Source organism: Electrophorus electricus, unplaced genomic scaffold (assembly GCF_041902795.1).
Source record: "Electrophorus electricus isolate QZ-2024a unplaced genomic scaffold, ASM4190279v1 Scaffold150, whole genome shotgun sequence".
Taxonomy (NCBI): Eukaryota; Metazoa; Chordata; class Actinopteri; order Gymnotiformes; family Gymnotidae; genus Electrophorus; species Electrophorus electricus.
This window is the reverse complement of record NW_027658431.1, coordinates 31,800-37,500: the sequence shown is the minus strand read 5'-3', so window position 1 is coordinate 37,500 and position 5,701 is coordinate 31,800. Positions and strand designations below refer to the sequence as shown.

At 59.3% G+C, this 5,701-nt stretch overlaps 3 non-coding genes across 3 annotated transcripts in view; all 3 read right to left on the bottom strand.

The window, feature by feature from the left end:
* The window catches only part of LOC145654735 (28S ribosomal RNA), a 4,149-nt gene extending 3,721 nt beyond the window's left edge, over nt 1-428 (bottom strand). Inside the window, exon 1 of the ribosomal RNA XR_014120935.1 lies at nt 1-428. This exon is cut by the window's left edge and continues 3,721 nt beyond it. This is a non-coding gene — a ribosomal RNA (28S ribosomal RNA).
* Nucleotides 429-1,044: 616 nt separating this feature from the next.
* Nucleotides 1,045-1,198, bottom strand: LOC145654728 (5.8S ribosomal RNA). Its single transcript, XR_014120928.1, has one exon. It is a non-coding gene; the product is annotated as a 5.8S ribosomal RNA (ribosomal RNA).
* Nucleotides 1,199-2,080: 882 nt separating this feature from the next.
* On the bottom strand, nt 2,081-3,919 carry LOC145654729 (18S ribosomal RNA). The gene has a single exon (XR_014120929.1). It is a non-coding gene; the product is annotated as an 18S ribosomal RNA (ribosomal RNA).
* Nucleotides 3,920-5,701: the final 1,782 nt, after the last annotated feature.

The following is a 5,701-nucleotide window of genomic DNA, read 5'->3' as shown; positions in this document are numbered from 1 at the left end:
TTAACGGTTTCACGCCCTGTTGAACTCTCTCTTCAAAGTTCTTTTCAACTTTCCCTTACGGTACTTGTTCGCTATCGGTCTCGTGCCGGTATTTAGCCTTAGATGGAGTTTACCACCCACTTTGGGCTGCATTCCCAAGCAACCCGACTCCGAGAAGACCGCTACCCTGGCGGGGCTGGGGCCATTTACCGGCCTCACACCGTCCACGGGCTGAGCCTCCATCAGAAGGACTCAGGCCCCCGGCCCGCGCCAGGAAGAAAACAGACTTCCATACGCCACAATTCCCCTCGCCCGCACCCGGACGGGGGATTCAGCGCTGGGCTCTTCCCTCTTCGCTCGCCGCTACTGAGGGAATCCTTGTTAGTTTCTTTTCCTCCGCTTAGTAATATGCTTAAATTCAGCGGGTTGTCTCGTCTGATCTGAGGTCGCTCCCGAGTTCGCTCTGGAGGGTTGCCCAGAAGCGTGAACACCGCCGGGTTAGGGGACGAGTCCCTTTTCACCCGGGCTAACGAGGACACAGGTCGGGACGTCACGGACGTGCCACGGACAGGTCGGCCCGTAAGGAAAACGCCAGAGGCAGAGCCACCCGAACCCCGACCCCCCCACCCCCCCCACCGGGGGAGGGGGGGGGGGAACGCATGTAACAACAACCTCCCTCCGCTCGCGCACGTAACGGAACAGAACAGACACCTTTCCGTGATCCGCCTGCGCAGGGGGTGAGAAAAGAAGCGAAAACGTGGGCAGCCAAAGCGGAGAGAACCCACCGGCAGCCACGCTCGCTTCTTTCTCGGGCGCAGGGGACCACGTTCCTGGCCAGGCCAGGAGCGGAGCCGAAACGAACCGAAACGAACCGAAGCGGGGGAGGAGAAGCTTGTGCACGGAGAACGGGCACTCAACCGCAGCGAACCCACCGACCGGATCTCACCGAGACAGCGACCGGGAACCGTCTGCTTTTAGGAAGACGGAGGCCAGGGGGCACCCCCCCACCTACGAACCTCCAACCGCGGTCCCGCCTGAGAAGGCAGGTCCGACAGATAGGAATAGCGACCCTCAGACAGGCGTAGCCCCGGGATGGACCCGGGGCCGCAATGTGCGTTCGAAATGTCGATGATCAATGTGTCCTGCAATTCACATTAGTTCTCGCAGCTGGCTGCGTTCTTCATCGACGCACGAGCCAAGTGATCCACCGCTAAGAGTTGTACTCTTTTATTTCAGGCTCAGTTTAGGTCTTTCACCACGACTACAAAGACAGGTTTAAAAGGTTTCACCAACCGGTCAGGCGCCCCCGTCTGCGAGTGTTGAAACGGGCGCGGGGTTGCGCTTTGCCCACACGCCCCACGTGGCAGACGAGTCAGTCTTTGAACCGCGGCCCTCCGCGCCCGCCCCGTCCGACCCCTCGAAAGGGGTGGAACTCACGTAGCGTGGGCCAAGCCCTAGGTACCTGCCGGGGGTCCCCCTGAGACTCCTTTCTGAGAGAGAGAAGCAGGGGAACCGGCTGCGCCACCCACCACCACCACGCCCCAGGACGCCGGTGGGCGGACGAACACAGGAAGGGCCATGGCCTGCCCCACGAGGAGCAGCGCTCGCAACCCCCCCCGGAAAGTCCGCTCGTCAGCGAGCAAGGGGACGGGGATGAATGACAAGGACAACAAAATAGGAAAACCCCTCGCGGTGGACGGAGGCAGCGGCCGTGCGAGCGAGAGGGAGGGCGCGGGACGGACCCGTACGACCCGCTCGACTCGCAGGCGCTTCTCCTGCCGGCAAGGTGAGGGGAAACCGGCCTTCGCCCGACGAGCGGGGACGCCGAGTTTTTTGAACGACGCGTCTCTCGCGCTGGAACCCAGAGAATACCGGGGCCTGCGGGGGGGGGGTGCTGAAGGACGACGCGGAGGAAGAGGCGGAGGACGAGGAAGGGGTGGGAGGGACTAGGCTCCTCCTTTATGCCTTCTGTCCAGCCTGACCTGCAAGCGACCACGTGTAACAGCAACCCCGAAGACCCTTTCGACCCTGGGCCCCGACGCGGGGGGACGGCGAAGTCGAGGGGGTCGGGAGAGGAGGCACGCCGGACAGCGTTACCCGTTAATGATCCTTTCGCAGGTTCACCTACGAAAACCTTGTTACGACTTTTACTTCCTCTAGATAGTCAAGTTTGATCGACTTCTCGGCGCTCCGCCAAGGCCCGCGAGGAGCCCCGGCGGGGCCGATCCGAGGACCTCACTAAACCATCCGATCGGTAGTAGCGACGGGCGGTGTGTACAAAGGGCAGGGACTTAATCAACGCGAGCTTATGACCCGCGCTTACTGGGAATTCCTCGTTCATGGGGAATAATTGCAATCCCCAGTCCCCATCACGAATGGGGTTCAGCGGATTACCCGCACCTCTCGGTGTAGGGTAGGCACACGCTGATCCAACCATTGTGGCGCGCGTGCAGCCCCGGACATCTAAGGGCATCACAGACCTGTTATTGCTCCATCTCGCGTGGCTGAACGCCACTTGTCCCTCTAAGAAGTTTGACGCCGACCGCGGAGGGCCGCGTAACTATTTAGCATGCCGGAGTCTCGTTCGTTATCGGAATTAACCAGACAAATCGCTCCACCAACTAAGAACGGCCATGCACCACCACCCACAGAATCGAGAAAGAGCTATCAATCTGTCAATCCTTTCCGTGTCCGGGCCGGGTGAGGTTTCCCGTGTTGAGTCAAATTAAGCCGCAGGCTCCACTCCTGGTGGTGCCCTTCCGTCAATTCCTTTAAGTTTCAGCTTTGCAACCATACTCCCCCCGGAACCCACAGACTCGTGGTTTCCCTCACGCTGCCCGGCGGGTCATGGGAATAACGCCGCCGGATCGCGGGTCGGCATAGTTTACGGTCGGAACTACGACGGTATCTGATCGTCTTCGAACCTCCGACTTTCGTTCTTGATTAATGAAAACATTCTTGGCAAATGCTTTCGCTTTCGTCCGTCTTGCGCCGGTCCAAGAATTTCACCTCTAGCGGCGCAATACGAATGCCCCCGGCCGTCCCTCTTAATCATGGCCCTGGTTCAGGAAACCCACAAAATAGAACCGGAGTCCTATTCCATTATTCCTAGCTCAGGTATTCAGGCGAGAAGCGGGCCCGCTTTGAACACTCTAATTTTTTCAAAGTAAACGCTCCGAGCCCCGTCCGGACACCCAGCCAAGGGCATCCGGGGGGCACCGGGAGACAGGGTCTGAGACAGGCGGTGGCACGCCTCGCGGCGGACCGCCAGCCCACTCCCGACATCCAACTACGAGCTTTTTAACTGCAGCAACTTTAATATACGCTATTGGAGCTGGAATTACCGCGGCTGCTGGCACCAGACTTGCCCTCCAATGGGTCCTCACCCATGGGTTTAGGATACGCTCATTCCGATTACAGGGCCTCGAAAGAGACCTGTATCGTTATTTTTCGTCACTACCTCCCCGTGTCGGGAATGGGTAATTTGCGCGCCTGCTGCCTTCCTTGGATGTGGTAGCCGTTTCTCAGGCTCCCTCTCCGGAATCGAACCCTGATTCCCCGTTACCCGTGGTCACCATGGTAGCCGACTATGGTACCATCGAAAGTTGATAGGGCAGACATTCGAATGAGACGTCGCCGCCGCGGAGGGCGCGCGATCGGCCCGAGGTTATCTAGAGTCACCAAAGCGGCCGGGGGGCCCGAGCCCCCCGGATGGGTTTTGGGTCTGATAAATGCACGCATCCCCCGAAGGGTCAGCGCTCGTTTGCATGTATTAGCTCTAGAATTACCACAGTTATCCGAGTAACGTGTGGAGCGATCAAAGGAACCATAACTGATTTAATGAGCCATTCGCAGTTTCACTGTACCGGCCGTGTGCACTTAGACCTGCATGGCTTAATCTTTGAGACAAGCATATGTTACTGGCAGGATCAACCAGGTAGTTTGCACCGTGGTCTGGGATGAACCACGAGTGACATCCGCCTCCCCTTCCGGGGGCTAGGAAGCAGCGGGTTGTAAGTGCGTGCGCCGTCAGGTCCAGACGCCATACAGGGCTACCCAGGACAGCTTCCGCGGCCAGTGTAAACGTGCTCGCGCACCGCCCTCTGGCCTTCGGACGCCGACCTCTCACCTTGATGCAAAGCTGTCCCATCCGGTCATGCCCGCACCGTACCCCGTCCACCTCCTCCGGAGGTGCGGACGGCCGACTCCAGGTGCTTTCGGCGTTCCCTCTCTTCACGCCGTTTTGATTTTCGTGGGCCGCTGGTGGGGGGACAAGGGAAAGACCTCGTCGAATTCCCTCCCCCCTAGCCTCGCTCAACCTACGTTTCGTGATGTAACCAAGAAGAGTGATTCGTGGGCCCAGGTAGGTTTGAAGAGGAGGCCAACAAAGCAGGGCACTCCCTTCCTCCCAAACCACAGACACCAGTATAGGACAACTGAGTAGACAGACTGGCCGTCTGAGTCTCCCCCAGAGAGTTCTGGGATGGGTTACAAATAACCCCCACCCCCCATCAGAGGCTTGACCCGCTAGAACCAGGGAGGATCTGTCAAAACCGCTCTCCACATCAGAAGTTCTGGATCAGCCGGGGCTGGTCGGCAGACGTCCACCTAAGGCCGTGGCCTAACCCCGTGTGGGGGGATAGCGCTCGCACCCGTACACGTGGACACCCGCTCGTCAAATGGCTGGCTCCTCACTTACCGTAGGGGGAATGGTTTGCCTACCCCTGGCGGGTCTGGTACTCCACTCTACCAAACAAGGAAGCAACACACCAATAGACCCCTGCAACACCGGGCAGCTTTGGGCAGTGTCACTACACTCCTCCTTGTTCTTCACGTTCCTTCCGTGGTGATTTTTTTTTTTTTTTCGTGGCCATTGCCGTGCATGGCTTCCCCATCGCTTTGCATGCTCTCCATTGCCTCGTGCTGCTTCACCATTGGTCTCACCTGGAGACCGAAGCCGCTCTCCCAGTAACCCGATGGTACCTGGCCAGAAAACCCCGTGCCCGATTTCATCTAGGACAAGGGCCAAACCACAGACCGTGCCCGTCCAGGGTCAACCCCTGGTCGGACAGGCCTGGTGGGTCGATACCATGGATGTGGCAGGCCGACGAGAATCCACTGGTACATTTACAAACACGCCCACCCTGGTGGCATGGCTGTACGACCCATCGTCGAAGCACGCTGCGGCGGACTGAGCCATTGGATCCAGTTGCCTGGGCGTACACTCAGCCCAACAGACGCACTCGGGTCGGGGAGAGCAAAGCAGACTGTGTGCCTGGATGTGCCCACTTCCATAGGGGAATCGGCATGATGGTTCACTTAACCCGAGGAGGGCTCCCCTCGCGGGATAAGCACCCCCCTCGGGGGATGGGGGGGGGGGGGGCATCCAGAGCACACCACTTTCCGGTAGGGGACAGGCGTTTGATCATGTGTCCGAGGGAGAGCTCCCCTTGCCGGCCGAACACCCCTCGGACTCCCCTTGGGCTTCCAGAGAACGCCACTGGATGAATTTAGTGCTTGGACCCCATTGATTCTCTTTGCTCTCCCATATACCCGACGGGACCTATTTGCAAAACCCCGTGCCAACCAGACCTCCAGGAAGGGGGCTGGCGGCTAACCATGCCCAGCAGGGTGCACCCTGGTCGGACACTTTGGGAGGGTCGAGAGCCTGGAAGTGCCACCCGGGGGAGTAATTCTGATTTCCGTTTTAATGCACTCAGGG